Source organism: Prionailurus bengalensis, chromosome B1, assembly GCF_016509475.1.
Source record: "Prionailurus bengalensis isolate Pbe53 chromosome B1, Fcat_Pben_1.1_paternal_pri, whole genome shotgun sequence".
NCBI classification, from domain to species: domain Eukaryota; kingdom Metazoa; phylum Chordata; class Mammalia; order Carnivora; family Felidae; genus Prionailurus; species Prionailurus bengalensis.
Genome location: NC_057344.1, coordinates 200,284,465 through 200,308,305, shown reverse-complemented (window position 1 = coordinate 200,308,305; position 23,841 = coordinate 200,284,465). Strand labels below are relative to the sequence as shown.

The following is a 23,841-nucleotide window of genomic DNA, read 5'->3' as shown; positions in this document are numbered from 1 at the left end:
CTGTGTGGTGCAGGCACACTGTGCGTCATACATGTTTGCTGGGTGGGTCAATGAACCCGAGCTGCCCAACAGGCAAGGGTTCTCACAAGTGTATGGGCATCAGTTTCACCCCGGTGCCTTGGTTAAAACGTTAAGTTTCCCAGCCAAATTTCTGCAAGTCTGATTTGATCGTTCTAGGGGAAAACTAGGGAATATTCACTGTATTAATTACATGTTCCCAAGGCGACCCAGATGCTAGTAGACTTTAAACTAGCCCCGTCAGGAGACACTGAGGGTGATCAGGCAGGTTTCTCGCAACACGGTGGCCTCGATAGCCTGCGACCCTCTGCTACTTGCTGGAGAGAAGCATATGGAACTTCCCTGAAATGCAGAGCCAAACTCATAAGAACAAACAAAGGAAGAGTCCAGGGCACAAAAAGAGGCAGGAACGGAGAGCCAAAACTATCCCATGAGTGCCCGGTGGCCACCCTGGGAGGAGGAGGTGAGGAGTTTGGGCAACTCAGAGACTGGGGTGGTAATGGGTAGCCGGGGTCAGGAGACAAGGCCTTAGCCCCACATGTGACAGCAAATGAGAATGGAGGGACCCACCAGAAAGCAGGGACCCTCGACGGACTGAACTTCAGCGAACGATGGATTATTAGAAAAGTCCTCCCACGGGGCGCCTGGGTGGCTCAGTCGGTTAAGGGTCCCGCTTCGGCTCGGGTCATGATCTCATGGTTTGTGAGTTTGAGCCCCACGTCGGGCTCTGTGGTGACAGCCCAGAGCCTGGGTTCTGCTTCGGATTCTGTGTCCCCCTCTCTCTCTGCCCCTCCCCCATTCACGCTCTGTCTTAAAACTGAATACATGTTAAAAAAAATTTTTTTTGGTGGTTCCAATATGGCCGAGCTGACGGTGGAGGTTCGTGGCTCCAACGGGCTGGAGCTACAAGGGATTTATCAAAGATGTTCAGGAAGACTCCCTCACAGTTGTTTCTGAGAACAACTGGCAGCCAGAACACCAGGTTCCACTTAACGAAGTTAGATCACCACCACCGCCTGATATAAACAAAGAAATTAGTGAAGGAGACGAAGCAGAGGTATTCAAGGGCAAATGACCAGGAACCATGTGGACGGTGTTGGCCAAAGTTCGAATGGTGAAAGGAGAGTTTTATGTCATTGAATACGCTGCTTGTGAGGCCACTTACAATGAAATAGTCCCATTCGAGCGACTTCGGCCTGTCCATCAAAATAAAACTGTCAAAAAAAAAAAGTACCTTCTTGAATGCACAGTGGATGCTCCTGAGGATTTGAGAGGGGCGTGTGCTAATGAACAATGCACATAGAGATTTTAAGAAAGCAGCGGGAGCATGCAGAACTTTTTACCATCCAGAAACCACACAGCTCATGATACCGTCTGCCAGTGAAGCAAATGTGAAGACAGTGAACATTTTAAGTGGCACGCATTTGCGAAGTATTCGGACGAAGTCGATGCTCATGTCCGGAAATGAAGAGGCCGCTAAGCATTTAGAATGCACAAAACAACTTGCGGCAGCTTTTCATGAGGAATTTGTTGGGAGAGAAGATTGAATGGGCCTGGCCACAGGAACACACAGCAAGCTAAGAAGGTTCCTGGAGTTACAGCTATTGAGCTAGACGAAGACACTGGCACATTTAGAATCTATGGAGGGAGTGCTGATGCTGTACAAAAGGCTAGAGGTTTCTTGGAATTTGTGGAGGATTTTATTCAGGTTCCTAGGAATCTTGTTGGAAAAGTAACTGGGAAGAATGGCAAAGCTATTCAGGAAATAATGGACAAATCTGGTGTGGTGTGGGCGAGAACCGAAGGAGACAATGAAAATCAACCACCTAGAGAAGATGGTGTGGTTCCATTTGTGTTTGTTGGCACGAAAGAAAGCATCGGAAATGAGCAAGTTTTTTAGAGTACCAGATTGCTTATCTAAAGGAAGCAGAACAGCTAAGAATGGAACGCCTGCAGACTGATGAACAGCTACGACAGATCGGTTCTAGGTCTTAGAGTGGAAGAGGCAGAGGTCGCCGGGGCCCTAATTACACCTCCGGTTATGGTACAAACTCTGAGCTGTCTAGCCCCCCTGAAACAGAATCTGAGCGTAAAGACGGGCCGAGTGATTGGTCATCGGCAGGAGAAGATGATCGAGAGAGCCGACATCAGCGTGACGGGAGGAGACGCCCAGGAGGAAAAGGGAGAAGTGTTTCAGGGGGTCGAGGTCGTGCTGGACCAGGTGGTGGCAAATTCTCCATCAGTTCTGTGCTCAAAGATCCAGACGGCAATCCATTCAGCTTACTTGATGGTACAGAATCTGATCACACTGCACACACTGATGCCAGTGAATCTCATCACAGTACTAACCGTCGTAGGCGGTCTCGTAGACGAAGGACCGATGAAGATGCTCTTCTGATGGACGGGATGACTGAATCTGATACCAATTCAGTTAAGGAAAGCGGGCTAGTCACAGTTGCAGATTATTTTTCTAGAGCTGCGTCTCAGAGCAGACAAAGAAACGTCCCAAGGGCAAACTTTGGCGAAAAACAAGAAAGCAGTGGCAAGAGACGTGACTGAAGAGCGTGGTCCTTCAGAAAAGGCAATAAATGGGCCGACGACTGCTTCTGGCGATGACGTTTCTAAGCTACGGCGTACTCCAGGGGAAGAAAAGATTAATACCTTAAAAGAAGAAAACACTCAAGAAGCAGCAGTCCTGAATGGTGGTTCACAAACTGAAGAAGTTCCTACTTTCCAGTTCTTTCACATTACATTTTACAATAGTGCTTGGACAAGCTGGCCAAAGACAGACTATGGATCGCCGGTCTTTACATCACACTTTCAGTTCGTCCATTTGGAATCCAGAAAGGGGAGGGATCCTGACGAAATCACACGTTAAACATACTTTGACGCCTACTGTGTCATAAAATATATCATCAGATGTGCCCTGAGAATAGTATACGTAACATTAAAAAAAGTTGCTGGCTATAAAAAAAATTTTTTTTTTTTTAAAAGAAAGAAAAGTCCTCCCACGGACCCAGAGGAGTCGACCGACAAGCTGGTCTCTCTCAGCCACATCATCCTTTAAGAACCCGTGCCCGTGACCCGCGGGCACTCGTACTCCGTGTTAGCGGTGACACCCCCCACGTGCCGAAGAACCTGAAGCCGAAGAGCATTGACCAAAAAGGCCAGGCTAACCGGGATCAAAAGCCACTCTTTGTTGGTTGTTTTAGAAATTAAGCTAGTCGCCGGGGGTTGAGGGGGGTGGGTGTTGGGGGGCACCTGGAAGAAACACGTGCAAAATCCCCTTGGAAATGCAGCTGCCAAGTGTATCCACTGAAAATGAGTTCACACTACACAATTACAAAGCCACGGGAGCCACTCGGCAGACACAACTGAGTGCGAATAACGGAACCACGGAATTCTGTTGTTTCTCACCACCTTCTCGACCCCACCAGGTCCCAGCCTGCACCACCCTTCCCCCCGCCCCCCACCTGCCTGGGGCAGCTGCTTTTTTTTATGTTTATTTATTTTTGAGAGAGAGACAGACACACGAGCAGGGGAGGGGCAGAGAGAGGGGGACACAGAGGATCCCAAGCAGGCTCTGTGCTGACAGCAGAGAGCCCGATGTGGAGCTCGAACTCACTAAACATGAGATCCTGACCTGAGCCAAAGCCGGGGGTTCAGCCGACGGAGCCACCCAGGCACCCCTACAGCATAATCTGCTCAAAATCCCCTGGGGCGACTCCATTTCAAGCAGAGTGGAAAGGGGAGGCTTGACATCTCCAGGCACTCACTGCCTCTTAGACCCCCACCTACCCCTCACTGCAGGCCCAGAGGCAGCACGTTCTCCTCAAACACCCCCTCTAGCTGCTATGCATTTAACTTCTTCAACCCGCTTGTTGTCTCTCTTCCCTGCTATACTGTAAGCACAAGTCAGGAGCGTTGTGTGTTTTGTTCTCGCTGTGTTCCTGGTACCTGAAACTGTGCCTCGCACATATTAGTTGCTCAATATGTGTTGAATGAATGAATGAACGAATACAATAGGACAAAAACACTACAGAATTTTAATAGGAGTAACTCGATCATATTAATGTTTAGAAAAATCACTCCTCACGTGAAAACCATGATTATTGTTCCCCACCTGTTGTCTGCGTGTATCAATTTAATTGACTCAGATACGTCCCCTTGTGAGGTCAAGGAGAAGTGAACTGTTTTTGTTTTTTTAAATTTTTTTAACGTTTATTTATTTTTCAGAGACTGAGAGGCAGAGCATGCGTGGGGGAAGGGCAGAGAGAGAGGGAGACACAGAATCTGAAGCAGGCTCCAGGCTCTGAGCCATCAGCACAGAGCCTGACGCAGGGCTGAAACTCACAGACTGTGAGATCATGACCTGAGCCAACCGACTGAGCCACCCAGGCGCCCCGGAAGTGAACTGTTTTTATCTGTACTTCCTAGACTAGTAGACAGAGGTCCAGGGATCTTACTGTCTCGCCCAACTTCATATAAGCAGTAGGCCCCCATTGGACGCAGGCTTCGAGATACCTCCCCCCACCACCTACTTGGTTACCTGTCGATCTGGCCCTAGTTTCAAGTTTCCATGTGAAATCTCTCTTGACACATGGGGGATTTGGAGCTGAAAAGCTAAAATCAAGTGTTCCTTAAAGAACAGTCCCAGGGACGAAAGGTCATTTAATGAGGTGTCTCATGGCTGGATTATGCACACAGATATCTCACCCAGGAAGGGCATGACGTGGGAAGTGGTTGCCTCTTTAGCATCAACGCTAATGTGGTTGAGTTGAGGTGGGAAGCCCACCCGATGGGACAAAGAAACCCTGGACCCCAGCCCAACCTCACCCCGTAACCTCTGCCCCCGCCGATTCTCTGACAAAGAAGCAGAAGCTGAGATTGAAGGGACCCCATGTCCATCCCAGCTCTCAAATCCTATGTTCGAGGAGTTGCTGGTTGAGCTCGAGAGACCAAAGGGCTGGTTCGCTTTATCTAGTGGACACTCTTCTGACCATGTCCCTCTGTGTGACATGAACCCAAACACAGCTCTTGGTGTCCCCAGTGACCCCGGAAACCCCCAGAGCCCAAAGCCCAGCGTCACGGGGAGACGCGCGAAATTACCACCCTGATAATGACACCATTTACTGACCTAGTGCAGAAGGCCTGCTGGAAGCTCCGTGTCTAAGTTCTGGGTTCAAATCTTGGCTCGACCTCTGACTGGCTGGGCAGCCCTCAGCCGACCGGCCAGCCTTCCACCTCAGCTCCCTCATCCACAGTCACAACCAGGCGGTGGCACGGAGATGACTCAGGGAGAGCGGCACCAGGGAGCACCGGGGACCCACGGAGGGCAAAGTCTGTCTGCGAAATGTGGATCGTTGGGACGCCCCGGGGGACTCATAGATGCTGCGAAGAGGGGGATCGTCCCCGGCTCACCCTCTGCTGTGCCCTGACTCTGGGGCTCTGACGCCCGGCCCGAGCCCGCCCGGCCCACAATGCATCTGTGCTTTTGGCACAAGGCGTGTGGCTTTCACAACACAGACTACGGAGAAACGGAGGGGACAATTTGCAAACGCCCACGTCCGAAGGCCCTGACAAACGGTGGTGGATTTTACTGGGGCAATGTGATTTGTAAACAGAGCTCTATCCCAGGAACGCTCCCTCGGGCTTGTCCCGCAGCACAAAGGCCCTGCCACCCGCCCTGCTCTCCCCCAGCCCCTGCTCCCTGTCGCCCGTCACGGGCCTGCCTGGCTGGCTCAGTCGGGCTCTCTGCTGGAGTGCTCCCCTCCACCTGAGGGTCGGTCTCTGCTTACAACTGACCTTCCTGAGGCGAGCCCCCCAGGTTTGCTGTCTCAGCCCCTCATGGTGCCTATCACGCCGGCCGCTACTCGGCTGTTAATGTGGTTTAGCCTCTGTCATTCCACTAAGTCATAGCCTTCAGGAGGTGTCCCCCACACCTGTCCTGTCAGGGCTCAGGTTCCAAACCGCCAGATGAATGGGTGAATGCGTGAGGAAGAGGGGGGCCAACACTCTGGGAGCTTCTCCTGTGTGCTAGGGCCTTATTTCCTCCTGCTTACCCGGTGGGGGGGGGGGGGGGGAGGTTGTGGTGCTTACAGACCAGAAAGCACAGACGAGAAAACTGCACAGGGTCTCCTGAACCACGGAGTGGGGGCCACGACCCCAAACCCAGGGCCCCTCTGTGACCTCTTGGCCCTCCATCCCCTGGGGCTCGCGTAGAACCCCTGACGTCGCTGGGGTCACCCCGAAGGGCATCCCCACGTGGTAGCCAGACGACAGACCCAGGGTGGGAGTAAAGTTGCGGGCACGTGGGGACCCTCGTGGAACATGAGCTCCCTTTCCGGCTCAGCTCTGTGTGGCCTTGAGTGTGTCACACACACTCACAAGTGTGGTGGCGATTGTGGGGAGCGGGGTGGGGGGGCCTTGCTCCACTTCACCAGGCCCGGTTGGGGAGGCCGGAGGAGGCAGAGAGGGGTGAGGAGGGGCGAGCCGGGCCTGAGCGCTAACGTGACTTGAGGGTCTCTCACTGGGGCAGACAGGTCTTAGCCATGTGTGCCCCCCCCCTGGGAATTTAAGGGAGTTACTGAGCCTTCAGTGTGAGCACAATGGCAACCCGGGAAGCCAGCGGAAGGGAAAACAAGATTACACAAATCCCACCGGCTCATGGACTCGTGGGGTTAATGAGGCTTGAGGCCTGCCACTCAGTGCTCAAAGAAATTAACTGTGGCCCCAGTGCCCACCTCACGTGGACGTGGCCAGACGTGGAGCCCCAGATCACACATTTGTGGACCAGCTCTTAACACGCTGGCCTTGACTGTGGCCTTGAGGGGCAGTCTTCCTCCTTCCTTCCTTCCTTCCTTCCATCCAATACTGAGCAGTTAGTCCTCTCCTGAAAAATGTACCTGTGGCCTGTCTGGCCTTGACAGGTAGTATATGATAGGTACGATAATCATGATGACCGACGGTCGGTAAGCAGTGCTTACTATGGGCCACTCTCCTGCTTTACATCAGATAACACTCAAACAATCTTACAAGATAGGGACTATTATTATCCCATTTCACAGATGAGGAAACAGAGATGGGAGGGATATACTTTGGCAGGATACAGAGCCAGGATCTGAACCCAGTGTGGGGATCTCAGTGCGGGGCCCAGGAGGGCGGAGGCCAGCTCTATGAACATTGGGACAGATACCACAGAGGAGGCTCTGGGCTAACTCTTCATCCCTCTGAGTTTCAGTCCTCTGCCTGATTAACAAGTATAGGAAGCCCTGCCTCACAAGACCGAATAAGGATTAGAAGTGGAAATGCATGTGGAGTGGGGACCCCAGGACATGACACAAAGTGGTGCAGAAGAATGGTGTGAACCCACAGCCCTCGCAGTCTGACAGCCCACAAAGGCAAGACGGGACACAAGGTCAAGGTGCAAAGAGGCCTAGTGACTCTGGGATTGGAAGCCTTGCCCACTCACCAACTGTGGTTGGTTGGACCCAACTGCAAATTCCTCAATAGTAAGGATCTGGCTGTAGGCCCCTTAATCTGTTTAATAATGCCCAGCCCAGAGCCTGGGCAACATAGGTTGCTGGATGAATGGTGGATGGATGGGTGGAGGGGTGGCTGGGTAGATGGATGGATGGCTGGGTAGATGGATGTGTAGATGGATGGATGATGATGGATGGATGGATGATGGGTGGCTGTGTAGATGGATGGGTGGATGGGTGGATGAATGGATGACGATTGATAGATGGATGGATGGGTAGATGACTGGAGAGATGGATGGATAGGAAGCATGAACACAAGAATGGATGGATGGATGCTGGGTGGATGGGTAGGTAGATGGGTAGATGGATGGATGATGGGTGGGTGAATGGATGGAAGGATGGATGAATGATGGATCAATAAATGGATGGATGGATTAACGGATGCACACATGCATGGGTGGGTAGATGGAAGGATGATAGATGGATGGATGGATGGTGGATGGACAGATGATGGGTAGACGGATGGATGGATGGAGAGATGGGTGGATGGGAAGCATGGACACAAGGATAGACAGATGGGGTTGGGTGGATGGGTGAAGCATGGGTGGATACATGGATAGACGATGGATAGAAGAATGGAAGAGTGGATGAAAGTGTGGATGGACAGAATTTCAGAACCAAGAAGGGCTGATCAGTTCCATGTACTTCTTCCTCTTCAAGTGAGCAAAGACCTGAAGTGACTTGCTCAAGACCACACTATTAATTAATAGCTTTCACCCTGCCCTTCCTTCCTTTGAGTTTCCTGGTGTCATTTATCACTTGGGTTGTGACTTAACTTGCAGCAGAGAATGAGGATCATATCACTCATGGTCCCTGGCCCATGCCATGGTGGTGCCGCCTCATTTAACCTTCACGGGGAATCCTTCATCTCCTCCAAAGGCCATACTCTCCCCACTCCTCTGGAGCGGCCACCCCACCTGGTTCAAGTTCAGTACTGCTAAGGCAACAGTAATCATCATCCCTATCAGTTATTGAGCCTTTACCCGCTGTCATATTTAAATGAGACTTCGTGAAGATAACAACAATGATCGTGTCAGTAATAGCCACAGCTAACATTTACTAGGAGTAACAGTGTCCCAGACATTGTGCTTAGCACTAACCCAACTCAGTGAGTTGACTCTTTTACAGATGGGGAAACCAAGGCACAAAAGGGGGGAGTGGCTTACCTAATGCCACACACCTTGAAACTCAAGAACCCAGGTTGGAACTTGACTCCAGGCTTATTCACCTACCCTCTTTCTCACACTGGCTCCTGAGAGCTCCCAGATTCCAGACAGATAAAGCCCCTTCTCACTGTCAGCTGCACCTCTATGAGAGATTTCACAGCGTTTTCTACTCAGTTTCTCATGAATCCTCACAAAGCTGGGAGAGCAGGTCCAGATGAGTCCTGCCCTCACCTGGACACGAAATCACCCACCTCCAGGTACTGGAGGACTTGAGGTCAGCAAGCTTGGATTCCACCCCTAATTCTGCCACTAACTGGCTGTGCAATATAAGGAAAGTCAACTGAGTTTCTCTGAGCCCCCTAAATTATGGGTAAGGCTCACTCTGCCTTTTAGGGTTATGGTTGCTGGGGAGAGAGAACAAATTCCAAAGCCAGGGTTTTTCAAAGTCATCCTGGGGGCTCAGATGCCTTGACACCTAAGTGTCAAAGAAAGGCAATTTAAAAAGGAGCTGCCTTCATAAAAAGGAGGGGGCAGGGAGCCTTGAAGCCCACTGGAAGATCCCTCACCTGTGAAGTTTCTGCGAGCGCTGAGAGCAACCTTACAAGCAGCTCAGGACGCTGGGCTGCCGGGCTGCCCAGCCACAGGAGAGGAGGAGGGGCCTCAGGGGAGGAGGCGGGGCCACAGAGGAGGAGGCGGGGGCACAGGGGAAGAGGCAGGGGCACATGGAGTAGGCGGGGCCACAGGGAGGGGGCAGGGCCACAGAGAAGGAGGTGGGGCCACAGGAGAGGAGGGAAGCAGAGATGCCATGCCCCTAAGGCTCTTATTCAAACAGCAGAAGAAACTGTCTAAACATTGGCTCGGCTGCCAAGGCCACCAGGGCCTCCTGCAAGCTTGTCATTCCAGGAGCTGAGAACCACACGTCCCCACAATAGCAAGGAGCTCTGCCAGCCAGGGCACTTCAAAGACGCTGACGTGTCTTTGGGGGCCACAGTGACTCCTGCAACCTGCACGGAACAGACGTTGCACCCTGAAAGAGCTGCTTTGGACAAGGAAGCGTTAGTAGTGCAACCAGGAGCTGGGAACTGAGGGAAGCCCCCAGGCCAAGGTCAGGGCCTGGCTGCAGGGAAATCGGTGAGGCGACAGAATCCACCCGCCACCCTGGTCTTTTGGACTCAGAGCCAGTGAGCTCTTTCCTCGGTCCCCACTGTTTCTGCGGACGGCCACTCTGTGCCCCTTACTGTCCACTGGACAGGGCGAGTAGGTAGGTTAGCACAGGCTGCTTGCACCAAAGGGAAGGAGTCTAGCCTTTGAGACACCTGGCTCAAATGACATCAGTGCCCCACCAAGGCACATGGCACCCCGGGAGGCCACTGCAGATGTCCTCAAAACACCTCAAAGGATGTCCATCTCTCCGGCTGCAGGGGCTCCACTGGCTTGGCTAGTGGGGCTAGTCAGGAGCAATGGAAACTGACACTCCAGGAGCCACCTCAACCAAGGAGGGTCAAACCCGGCGCCCCGCCCCCCGTGGGCCAGGTCAGGGGTGCGTTCTACACCCTCTCTCAGAGGCGCTGGGGGAGTGAGTCCTGGTTTCCCCGCAAGTCACTCCTGCATTGCCTCCCTTTCTCCTCCTGTTTCAGTTTCCTCCCCTAGGATCACAGTAATTGCTGGAATCAAGTCTTCATCTCGGGATCTGCTTTGGGGAAACCCACACTTAGACACAACCCTGTGAGCAAAGGTGGCACAGGGGAGTCCCAGGTCACCCCGGTCCTTAATTCTAAGTCATTTCTCAGCTCCTCCTGTCACTCCACCTCCTTTTAATTATCTGGATACTCTCCTGGAGGTACATATTCCCAATTCCATCCTTGCATTGTTGTGGGGATTAGACCTTGGCATCATTTTCCAGACTCCCCACATCATGTTCTCTGCCTGGAGTTATTCAGGGGGATGCTGTTCTCTGGGCCCCAGGTGCAGGCAGCTCCTTCCCTTTGAGGCAGCCCTTCTGGTGACAGAATTGCCAGTGTGCCTCCTTTTCGTTTATCTTGCTTACTTTCAGAAATTTCGACGGCACATCAGCCCTACAAAGAAGGCAGGACCAAGAAGGAAGAGTCAGTGATGACCCCGTGTGCCTGGATTGGGCCAGTGGGTGGATGGTGATGTCACTCAACCAAAGATAACTCACGGGGTGAAGGGAAGGTTGAGTTTAAAGTGCCAGAAGAGGGGCGCCTGGGTGGCGCAGTCGGTTAAGCGTCCGACTTCAGCCAGGTCACGATCTTGCGGTCCGTGAGTTCGAGCCCCGCGTCGGGCTCTGGGCTGATGGCTCAGAGCCTGGAGCCTGCTTCCGATTCTGTGTCTCCCTCTCTCTCTGTCCCTCCCCCGTTCATGCTCTGTCTCTCTGTCCCAAAAATAAATAAACGTTGAAAAAAAAGTTTAAAAAAATAAATAAATAAATAAAGTGCCAGAAGATGACCTGGAAGCGATGTCCAGGGAGGGGGAGAGCCATGGAGCTCAGTCTTGGCTGAGCGAAGAGATTTCCACCACAAGGTTGGTGGGGTAAGCCATCAAGGGCGTGGGATTCCCCAGATCCAGGACCTGACTCAGGTTTCGAGGGGCCAGGAGCTTATACAATGTCTGGAGGGGGGGTGCTTATTAAGAAACAAACCTCACAAAATTATGAAAAACAACACCTTGGAAGGGACCCATGCAAATGAAGGATGCCAAAGCCCATCCTTGTCAATATCGTAGTAAATCCGCCTCTGAGTCGGGGGCTAAGAAACAGGTACCTTCTAGTGGAAGTACTTTCTAACTTCTGCCTCCATCACTAGAGTCTGGGCATGTTGAGATCTGGAATTATGGCAGGTTCACCTGTGACCCCAGGGCCTTGAAGAGTGAATGACTCTATGAGCAGAGTTCAGTGCAGGAAGCAGAACCATGTGTAAGTCTTTTTGTAGGAAGGTATTCAGTATGATGAAATAGGTGCTTACACCTATTTGTTGGATGAGCTGCAGGTGTCATGGGCCGTTCGCTGCCCTTGCGGCTTCAAGGTCACCTCACCCCTGTTTTGATTCTGAACTCAAGAATCAAGCAGGACATCCCTGCTGATGAACCCCCACAGCCCATACTCACGGACTGAGAGGCGGGGAATGGGACACAGGGCGTGGTCACTGGAGAAGCTCATGTCTGCCAGAGTCTGCCCATCAGCCACCACGGCCACAGAAAAAACTTCTGCTTTCCAAATCTTGCACAAGTTTGTCTCGTTGGCAGAACCTGAATTAAATCCAGAACCCTAGAAGCAAGGGAGTCTTGTAGTTTTTATCCATCCATCCCCTGGGAAGTAGCAGGGTGGGGAAGATCATGAGAAGGGGTACTAATGAATGAGAGGTGCCTACAGAAAGCACCAAAGGCAACGACACGGAACGGGTATTATCTTAGTTATCTATTGCTACAAAGCAAATTACCCCAAACTTAGTAGCTTGAAACAGCCTTTATTATTTCATGGTTTCTGTGGGTCGGGAATCCAGGCACAGCTTAGCTGGGTGCTCTGCTTCATGGTCTCTGGCTGGATGCTATCAAGGGACCAGCCCAGGGGCTGCGGTCTCATCCGAAGGCTCCACCGGGGAAGGGTCTGCTCACTCAGTGAGTGTTGGCCGCATTCGGTTCCTTGTAGGCTGTTGACTGAGGCCTCAATTCCTCACTGGTGGTTGGCCAGAAGCCACCCTCTGTTTCCTGCCGGGTGGGCCCCTCTCCCCCAGGCCAGCTGACTTCACTGAAGGGTGCAAGCCAGGAAGTCAATAGAAAGAACCTGCTAGCAAAATGAAAATCAGTGTTTTAGAGCCTAGTGATGGGAGTGACATCGGGAGGTGCCTGGCTGCCTCACTCCATAGAACATGCGACTCTAGATCTCAGGGTCCTGAGTTCAAGCCCCACATTGGGTATAGAGATTACTTAAAAAAATAAATAAATAATGGGGTGCCTCGGCGGCCAGTCTGTTGAGTGTCTGACTTTGGCTCAGGTCATGATCCCGTGGTTCATGAGCTGGAGCCCCGCATAGGACTCTCGGCTGTCAGCACAGAGCTCGCTTCGTATCCTCTGTCTCCCTCTCTCTCTCTGCCCCTCCCCACTCTCTCTCTCTCTCTCTCAAAAATAAATAAACATTTTTTAAAAAAGTGACATCTCGTCATCTTTACCAGATTCTAATGTTAGCAGTGAGTCCCTAGGTCCAGCCCCCACTCAAGGGGAGGGGCTTATGCAGAACACGCACACCGGGAGGTGAGGGTCACCAGGGGCCGGGTCTGGAGGCTGGCTACTCTCAGTGCCAAGCAAACACTTGGTGAACACCTGAATGAAGAGAGGAAAAAGAAGGAGAGAGAGAGGCCGATATCCCAGAGGAAGGCCATCTGGTTGCCCCCACACGGCCCCACACGGTCACGGTGTCCTGATGGAGTCACCCAGCTCAGAGTCCCCAGAGGAGATGAGCCTGGGCGCAGCCGGAGGACAGACTGGGGACCACCTCACTGGCCCATACATATGACACGGATGGATAAATCTCAAGCAAGTATCCTTTGCAAGAAGACCGCTAACCGCCACGTGGGCCAGAAGTTCGAATCAGCTGGATGCATCGACGTAGTTACCGCTGTCTCAGTTTGACTTCGTCTTGCCTTTGCCTCTGCTAAAACTTCTGCCTCCTTCTGGCCCTTTTGTCCATTTTATGGCCCCCAAATCAGCATGGCAGACAGTTGTGACTGAGGAGGGTCATTCAGGCTGCCACACGTGCGTGCTGCTCTGTCCCGGGCGCTGTATTCGTCAACCGCAGTACAGTGGGAAGGACGCAGCAGGCAGGGGTCGCAGCGTGAGCACACACGCTTGTCAGCGTGCGGTGTGATCAGAGACAAGCACGGGGAAGGAGCCCTGGACTCCAACCTGGGGACACAGAGAGGCTTCCCGCAGGAAGTGACTCCGAAGATGTGTCTCAGCGCCCGAGTCAGGATTTGGCCCGAGGAAGAGCGGACTGGGACATTCCAGGCAGAGGACATAATGTGGCAAAGGCCAAGGGGTGAGACACAGACATGCAGCAAGTAGAAATGTGCAAATCAGGCTTTTGAAGGGAGTTGCACGTCTACACCACGTTCTCCAGCCTGTCCCCCTGGAACGTCCTTCATAAAGAATGTAGTGTTTTCAGTTCAGGAGTTCGAGCCCCACGTCGGGCTCTGGGCTGACCGCTCAGAGCCTGGAGCCTGCCTTGGATTCTGTGTCTCCCTCTCTCTCTGCCCCTCCCCTGCTCACACACTCTCTCTCTCTCTCAAAAATAAACATTAAAATATATATATTTCTAAAAAAGAATGTAATGTTTTGAGACACCTTGTTTAGTCTTTGTTTAGCCAAAGACTAATAGACACTTACCCCTAATGAAGGTTTGAGAGACTAGGACATCAGCCAATGGAAAGAAAAGAGTTGATTCCTACAACTTTCAAACTTCCTTTTTTTTTTTAATTTATTTATTTTGAGAGAGAGAGAGAGCATACGCAAGCAGGGGAGGGGCAGAGAGAGAGGGAGAGAGAGAATCCCACACAGACCCCACACTACCAGTGCAGAGCCCGAGGTGGGGCTCAAACTCATGAACCATGAGATCATGACCTGAGCCGAAACCAAGAGTCGGTCGCTTACCCGACTGAGCCACCCAGGCGCCCTCCACCCGCCCGTTACTGCTCTCAAAGATCAGAGGGCATCTTCGCCCTGGAAGGAGAAAACAGCCTCTCTGCACCTCAGTGTTTCCATCTGTAAATGGGGCTGATTATACTTTATACCTCCCGGCTCACCAGGGATTCATAAGAACTAAGAACTTGGTTCCAGGGCAAAGTGACTTTCTCAGGAGCCATCCTCTCCTTTCAAGGGCTTTGAGGCCCTCAGGATGAAAGAAAACGCATACCTAAAATTGTAAAATTCTACGATTTTCTAAGAACAAAGTGCCCTGACCAACTTGCAGGCTTATGAACAGGAGGCTCCCTTGAGGCAAAAGCAGAGGGGAGTGAGGGGGGGAGAGAGCCCCGTACCAATGAGGAGGCTTATAAAGGCAGGAATAAGGAGGGGAAAATAAATGACACCACCGATAACGGAATACGCCGTGTCAGCGATATTGGTGTTTACAAAGCAACTTAGATGACGGGCGAACACTCTCGACAGAATAGGAAGAAAAGATAACGAGACACAAAATTGCACGCACAGAGTCGTGAGAATTATCCAAAGAAAATAAGCGTGCAGAGGGAAGGAAGTGCAAGGAACTTTGCGTCAAGGAAACATCCAGGTCGTGGAATCACAGCGTTGTAGTTTACGTGCGGTTCTTCAAATGTGTCTGATTTTCTCGGGAGGGCATGTTACGCTTTGAAGGCAGAAAAGAGAAATGTTTTGAAATGACGCTAGCAGAGCAGGCGGAGGAGGAGGAGGGAAATGGATGAAGGCTGGAAAGAGGAAGGGAGGAAGGTACTGGAAAGGAAGAAAGGCAGGCCCGTTCCCCGAACACTGCGCTCGCCGATGGCCGGCCGTGTGCCGGGCACAGCATGGGCTTTGTGGCAAACAAAATAATAAGATGAAGACACACCGACCCCGGGGCTTCGGTGTGGAAAGTGGCAGCCTGTCTGAGCAGCTATGCGGTGCGCCAGAGCCAAGGGGAAATCAGGGCGGTGGGGAGGTGGGGTCTAGGGAGATCCAGGAAGGCTTCCTGTAGGAGGCAACGGAGGAGACAGACATCCCTGAGAAGACTTATTGTCGACTTTTGTCACAAAAGGCAGTTAACTAGGCCAGCTGACATATGGTCCTAAACACCGGCCTGCCCTGTCTCATCTCTGTGGGTCACGAGGTTTATTTTTCAACATCCTCACGTTTGAATCATGCTCTCTATTTTTAACGTTCATTTATTTTGAGAGGGAGAGAGAAAACGCGCGAGCGGGGGAGGGGCGGAGAGAGGGAGAGCATCCCAAGCAGCTTCCACACGGTCAGTGCAGAGCCCAACTCGGGGCCTGAACTCGCGACCCAGGAGGCTGTGCCCCGAGCCGAAGTCCAGAGTCAAGACGGTTAACCGACTGTGCCACCCAGGCGCCCCTACACGTTCTCGTCCATTTTCTCAGCACATGTCATTGAGGATCGGCTATGTGGCAGCCGCGGAGGACAAAACGGTGAGCAAAGCAGACACAATCCTGCCCCCCCCCCACCACCCGGAGCAGAGAGTGTGACGAGCGGCCTGCACACTAATTCAAGAATGACACCTGTTGGTGCAAAATCATGTCACCAGAGCGCCGAACGTGGAGGGCCGACTCGCGGGCGCCACCAGCGAGGCCGTGGCGGTCCTACCTCTTACCCTCCCCTCCTACCTGCCCTTCATCTCCTGCCCGTGAAAACCCCCATCGCCCCTCCAGGACCCTCCCGCGCCCTCCTCCATAGTAGAAAGTGCCACCGCCCCTGTAAGTCACAACGACGGTCTCAAGTCACGAGGGCCTAGTCCCAGGTAATGGCCAAAATTCAGAGCTCACTTGAAACTTGGGGTTTCCCGTTCCCCAGGCTGGGCGGGCTCCAGACGGGGCACCTGTCCCGGGAAGGTGGGGTTCATAATCGCTTTCGCTTCCTGCGCCCCGACTCCTCGCCGTGCTGGCTACTCTTCCTGACTCCACCAGAGCTGAGGCGCAGAGAAGGAAGGTAAGGGACAGAGTCGTGCGTGCTGCGTCTCCGCCCGCTGCGGGCGCCTGGCCAGACCCAGAGCTGACCGTCCTCTGCTGGGTTGCCACAGGTCCCTGCAGCTTCTTCCGGCGAGAGAAGGTGCCGGAGCTCTGTGTCCCGGCGGCAGGGGCACACGGCAGGCCCTCGGGTGATGCTTTGGGTGTCCTTTCACCCGTTGGCGTTTGTAGGCAGCGTTCCCCGATCTCCAGCCCTGGGGACCAACATCTGTCTCCAAAGACATCTTCCGATTTCTACTCTCTTGACCCTTTTAATGTCCTTGCCTTGGATTAAGGCTCCAATAGTCACATGACCCCGTTCTTGACTCTTTCCTGGGATTGTGCGCATCTTGGCGGCCGTGGTGAGGGGAGGGGCCATATTCCGGAATTCTATGGCTATCTGAGAAAGTGTGCCTTGGCACCTCAGATATGACGTGGGACTACAGGGCCCATCACAGTGCCCAGCAGGGAGCAGGTGCTGAAGAAATATGTTTTTGAGGGGGGCCTGGGTGGCTCAGTCGGGTGAGCCTCCAGCTCTTGATTTTGGCTCACGGCTCGTGGGATGGATCCTGGCACCCGACTCTGTGCTGACATCGTGGGGGACAGCTTGGGATTCTCTCTCTCCCTCTCTCTCTCTGCCCCTCCCTTGGTCACATGTGTGTTCTCTCTTGCTCTCTCTGAAGATAAATAAATGAGCATTTGAAAAAAGAAACACTTTGGGGCACCTGGCTGGCTCAGTTGGTTGAGCATCTGACTTCAGCTCAGGTCACGATCTCACCATCCGTGAGTTCGAGCCCCGCGTCGGGCTCTGTGCTGACAAGTCGGAGCCTGGAGCCTGCTTCGGATTCTGTCTCCCTCTCTCTCTGCCCCTCCCTTGCTAGCACTCTGTCCTTTCTGCCTCTCAAAAATGACATGGAGGGGCGGGTCTCTGGAGCCCAAACCTCCTTACGCTTCTTGAGTCTGGGAGGCCGCCCGCCAGGCTCGGAGCCGGGCGCCCTCCCCCTGCAACTTCCGGTGCTCTCAGTAAACCTACCAGCCCTGTTTTGTCAAGGAGTTCAGACAGGTGAATCCACCCAGTTCTGTCCACCTGCACATCTACCCCCGTCCCAAATCTGGAATGCTCTTCCTCCAGGACCCCTCCCCGTCTTCCTCCGATCGCGACGCAGTTACTGTACCTTCAGAGACGTTCTCCTAACTTCCCAACCTCCTCTACCCAGCCCATCCGCCTTTTGCTCACTTCTAGGGCACCAGGTACCCATCTACCGGAGCCCTATCAGTCAGGCCAGGCCAGGGTCTGCTGCGGTAAGAACCAAGCCCCCAAATCCCAGCGGTTTCTCGGAGCTTTGTTTCTCTCTGGCTGCTAACCTGTTCTCCGTGGGCTGGCAGGGGGGCGGGGCCCGGGGCTAGCTCATCACGGTCACTCTGGGAGCCAGGCCACACAGAAGCCGCCTCTCGGACACATGCTCCCGCGTTGACCGAAGCAGGGACGTGACAGACGGCGCCCCAGCTCTTAAAGCTTCCCCTCGTCGCTCAGACACGTGACTCCTGCTCCCAGCTCATTGGCCAAAGCAAGTCATGGCCACGTCGAAGCTCAAAAGGGACGGGGAAGTGCAATGCTACCGGACGTCTGCCAAGGGGACGGGGAGACGGCCGCAGAGAGCATCACTGGTAACCGCCCTACTCCCACTTAGCTCGCTTGTGAGTTTACCTGCATTTCCGTGACCGATTTCTGCCCGCCTCTCGCCCCGACTATACTTCCTGGGAAGACGGTCCCCTGCCTTGGTTTTGCTCATCATTGCATCCCTGCTACCTTGCACACAGTAGGCACTCAATAAATATTTACCGAGTACATTATTGAAAACTGACTGTCCCAATGTCACCCTGTGATAAGATCCGGATTTGAGCCCCCAGCAATCTAACACAAAGACTTGTGTCCCCGTTACCATAGCAATGTTTGAATTCTATTAACTATAGCCTAAATTTGGTACCCTCCCTGGAACTAAGGTTTTTGTTTGTTTGTTTTTGTTTTTTGTTTTGTTGTTGTTAATTCTGAAAGGGTTAGGGTAGGGCTAATGTGATTAATTCATGTCTCGATGGGAATGAATCCAATCAGACTTTTTTTTCTCACAAAGCCTGGCTCTGGTCTACCTTAGAAACCGAATCTGGGGCATACGATAGGGGTGGGCATGGTTTTTATGAGACGAGAATGAGCAGGAAGGAGGGAGGGCTCATTTGGGAACATTTACCACCTGGTCACATTTTTAGACAGGAGGACAATCTTTGGCCATTTTCTAGTTTTGCCCACAGTGGCCTCTGACCTTGCAAAATGATCCAGGCCTGTTGGACAACACTGATTCCTTCTTTAGAAGGCACTAACCCTGGGGTGCCTGGGTGGCTTAGTTGGTTGAGCATCCGTCTTCCACTCAGGTCATGATCTCAGAGTTTGTGGGTTCGAGCCCCGTGTAGGGCTCTGTGCCGACAGCTTAGAGCCTGGAGCCTGTTTCCGATTCTGTGTCTCCCTCTCTCTGTCTGTCTCTCTCTCTCTCTCTCTCAGAAACTGAATAAAACATTTAAAAAAATTCTTAAAACAAAATAGAAGGCACTAACCCTAAGAAACTAAGCCACGGAAGATGAACATACAAAGTAAAACACGAACGTGCAGGAATATAACTTTCCCCTTTCTTACCTGTGGTCCGAAGTAGTTTTGCCAAGAATACGCAGGCCTGGATATGAAATACTTTTACCAAAATTTACCCCCTCGCAACACCCTGTAATCCTCCAAGTTTGTGCAACGGGGGTCCCAAAGCGCCCTCTTGTGTAGAACCTCAGAACTCCCATCCCACCACAGACCTCACTGGCCAACCACACCCCTTACATCTCGCAAAGGGAATCATGTTTTGCAAGGTATGTTTCCTAACACCTGTTCTTTGGTCGTCAGCCACACGCGTATCAAACTCCATGCAAAATGACTAAAAGACAGGCATTAGCAGTGGACTTTTAGGAGGGTAGGGAGAGCGAGAAAACATTGCTACAAGCTGAGCCATGGGGCTCAGAATCCCGTGTCCATAGTAGCAAAGCCATTCTGATACTTGCAGTAAGTATAGCTTTTTCCTAATTGCCAGCCTGAATTGCACCAATGGAAGAGGAGGAAGAATCTCCTGTTTTTAAGGAAAAGAGTAGGCACACTGGGAAAGCGATCGAAGTTCGGGGCCGGGCGGGGGGTGGGAGTGTTAATGCGGCACAGACATGTTCGCTCCGAGAATCTAAAGAATTCAGCAAAGACTTTTTTTTCCTAGAGTAATAAGCGTATTTTCAAATGATCTGCGATTTCCTCTCCCTTCTTGGTGCTCAAAAGCCTGAGTGAGAAGTGCACTCAGGTAGGGCATTTAAATTTTAGCCTGGGGATTTCCTGCCTGTGAAAATACATTTCTGCGGACTTTACTACCTGTGGCTCAGAAGCCCTAATATCAACGTAAGAGGTCTGTAACCTCAAAGGCAAAATATCCCTGGCACTTTTACTGGCTTCATTCTTGTGGCCGATTTAAACTTAAATTATTCCCCCAGGAAAGTACCCCCACCCCGGCGCCTCTTGGTACCCCAAGCAGAGAGGGAGCCCCTCTCCCGCAAGCAGGATCTGCTGAGGGAGGTCCCCCAGCTCCAAATGCGGAGGAAATTCTTATCAAGTCAGAGCTTCTCTCTGTGGGAAGGGAGGCTAAACACTTGGAAAGAGTTAAGACAGGCAGATGTGATCCTGGTCGTAAAGAATCCACGATCACAAGTCACATTGATGTGAGAATTTAAGAATCAGAAAAGAGAGAAAGAAAGAGGGAATTCAGACAACAACAACTGAAGACCAGGAGAGTATAGAGTGAAATAGAACAGTATGGAAAGTACAACCACAGGGGCGCCTGGATGGCTCCGGCGGTTAAGCGTCTGACCCACGGTTCGTGAGTTCAAGCCCCCGTGAGACTCGTTGCTGTCCGTGCGGAGCCTGCTTTGGATTCTCCGTCCCCCTGTCTCTCTCTGCCCTTCTTCCCCTGCTCTCTCTCTCTCTCTCTCTCTCTCAAAAATGAATAAACATTTTTTAGAAAAGGAAAGCACAAACACAATCTATGAGTGTGTTCACAAAGTTGCCTTTCTCCAGCGTGAGGCCTCTGTTCAGGACAGTGGACGGTGACCCGAGGACATTCGTGAGGACAGCTGTGATACTTGTCACCCATGGAAGGCTGATCACTCCCCTGCGGCGAAGAAGCCGTGGCAGTGAGAAGCCTCTCTGAAGGCGTTAGCTGAGGGCCTTTTCCGGAAAGTTCTGGAAACGTGCTGCTGAGGCAGTCTGCCCCCTGTAGGGTCAGGGGAAGACGTGGGCCCTCAGAGGGCAAACGCTGCCCGGTCTCAGTCCCCTCCCATTATCTCCAAAGGTCATTTGAAAAGAGGAAATTCAAATCAACTGAATTATTTTCTGTTTTCTTTTTTGCTCATTGGGTACGAGGACTACGGCTCCAGAAAGCCAGATTCCTGGGAGTCCTCAGCAAGGGAAGCACCGAGAGGCAGTAAGGTGGTGTTTCTAAAATGCACACGTCCTGTGTGCAGGCTCCCTCCCGAAGCTGGACGGGGCACGATGCCCGACGGCCACCGGCATCTGCTTGTCACCCACGGAGGCAGGAGCTGGGAACCCACCCCCCCCTCCCCCCCGCCCCACAGCAGGCGGAAGCTGAGAGGTAGTGTGGGCGCCCAGCTAGTGTCTCCCAGGCTGACCTCCTCAGCGCCCAAGCCTGACCTTGATCTTAGGAAAGGACTTCTCTGCGAGGTGCCCACTGCACGGACCCACAGTCGTCTGCGGAGATATGGAGACACGCAAGTTAGCGACAGCCAAACACCTCTAAGGTGGTGGAACCACAGACCCGAAGCCGGAGAGCCCGTCGCTGCTGGGGTGTGGGGGTGGGGAGCACCTGAAGGGACACACCAGCCTCCCTCGTTCTCTGATCTGAAAGCGTCTGCTTTTTTCCATGTGAATATCAAGTCCGTGGCAGGCGAGTCTTTCCCTCATTTTGTTTTTAGCTGAGAAACTAGTTTCTTTTTTAAGTCTAGTTATTTATTAAGCCAATTTTGGACCTGCTTCTTATGGTTGGCTTCGTTCTGGATACCAGCTACATCTAACTCTGAATTGCTTTTTTTCCCAATATTGATTCCATTTATTTGACAGGGGCTCTCTTCCTGTGTCTGTTTTATATATATGTATATATTTTTTCCTGTTTATTTTTTTTTTTCAACGTTTATTTATTTTTGGGACAGAGAGAGACAGAGCATGAACGGGGGAGGGGCAGAGAGAGAGGGAGACACAGAATCGGAAACAGGCTCCAGGCTCCGAGCCGTCAGCCCAGAGCCCGACGCGGGGCTCGAACTCACGGACCGCGAGATCGTGACCTGGCTGAAGTCGGACGCTCAACAGACTGCGCCACCCAGGCGCCCCTCCTGTTTATTTTTAAGAGAAAGAGAAAGAGAAAGTGGGGGGGGGGGATGCAGAGAGAGAGAGGGAGACACAGAATCTGAAGCAGCTCCAGGCTCTGAGCCATCAGCCCAGAGCCCGATGCGGGGCTCAGACCCACAGACCCTGAGATCATGACCTGAGCTGAAGCCAGATGCTTAACCGACTGAGCCACCCAGGCGCCCCTTCCTGTGTCTATTTTAGAGTGGTTTCTAGGGAATTGATAGAGCTGTAAATATTATGGTTTTCTTTCTTTTTTTTTTTTCATGGAAATGCCCCCATGCAAAATGCCTGTCATTTGCATTGACATGAAAACACACACAAACACCCCCTCATCTCCTCTTACAAAGTGGGAACCCCGCAGGATGTAAAACTAGCTTTGAAACATTGTGCAAGCCTCCTAATTCTCTTGGCTCCAGGCCCAGGTGCTGTCTGCAAGGGGAGGTACTTGAGAGCTTAGGAACCCCCTCTGCAACATGTCCCCTAAAATCCACCCAAGACCACAGGTCCTCAGCAACCCACCAGCCTGCTAAACAACTTAAGTAGGGCTGCACCTTGGTGAGTCTGAAAGTCCACGTTAACAAGTGAACACATTTTCATAGCGTGCTGGAAGCTGGGCGGTGACAGGAGGGAGAGACATATAACCCTGATGGAAAAGATTCAGTGGAGACATTTCAAAAAGACTGGAGGCCAGGGAGTGAGGGGATGGCTTAGAGCCTAATAAAGTGTTATGTTTCAGACGCCCCTGGAGGAATAAACCACAGAGAGAAAGATCCTCAGACATTCTTCTCGTTCTGTTCTGTTATATATACAAACAAATATATGAGAGTCCCAGGAAGTCTCTATTATAGCACCTGCTTTAGCACTGATGGGTCTTTTATTTTCAAAATTGCCGGGGCACCTGGGTGGCTCAGTCGGTTAAGTGTCCGACTTCAGCTCAGGTCACGATCTCGCGGTCCGTGAGTTCGAGCCCCGCGTCGGGCTCTGGGCTGATGGCTCAGAGCCTGGAGCCTGCTTCCAATTCTGTGTCTCCCTCTCTCTCTGCCCCTTCCCCATTCATGCTCTGTCTCTGTCTCAAAAATAAATAAACGTTAAAAAAATTTTTTAAAAATGTCAATTAAAAATTGCCCTCAGCTGCTGAATATAGTAACATAGGTGCCATGTGCCCACTGCAAGGGGACAGGCCCATTGGTATAACTTTTCCAGATGGTAAAGCTTATCAAGAATATTGAAAAGATTCGTGCACACCAGTGTTCCCACAGTAGCCAAAAGGAGAAAATACCCTGAACATCCACGGAGGCATGAATGAATAAACAAAATGTGGCCTGTACGTACGATGGAATGTTCAGCTTTTAAAAGCAGGGACATTCTTTTTCTAACAACTTTTTAAATATATTTTTAAAATTTTTTAACGTTTATTCACTTTTTGAGAGACAGAGACAGAGTGCAAGAAGGGGAGGGGCAGAGAGAGAAGGAGACACAGAATCTGGGTGGGTGATGGGTATTGAGGAGGGCACCTTTTGGGATGAGCACTGCGTGTTGTATGGAAACCAATTTGACAATAAATTTCATACATTGAAAAAAAAAATGAAAGCAGGCTCCAGGCTCCCCGCTGTCAGCACAGAGCCCGACGTGGGACTCGAAACCACGAGCGAGCCGTGAGATCGTGACCTGAGCCAAAGTCAGACGCTTAACCGACTGAGCCACCCAGGTGCCCCGATAACTTTTTAATAGTTCAACTCAAAACACAAGAATATTGATCAGCCACTAACCTAATGCTGACTGCTGGTCCCCCACACGTAACTGTCAGAGAATTTTTCCCCCAGGAAAGGCCCTAGATTGGCCCTCATCATTCCTCCTTGTTACCAAGACATTGCCTTCAGTTTGTTTTGTGTTGCTTTGTTTTGCTTTTCCAGTTTTATTGAAGTATA

General features: G+C 51.9%; 1 pseudogene; it reads left to right on the top strand.

Moving 5' to 3' along the window:
• Window positions 1–876: 876 nt before the first annotated feature.
• Window positions 877–2,789, top strand: LOC122479054 (annotated as a pseudogene).
• The last annotated feature ends 21,052 nt before the right edge of the window (window positions 2,790–23,841 follow it).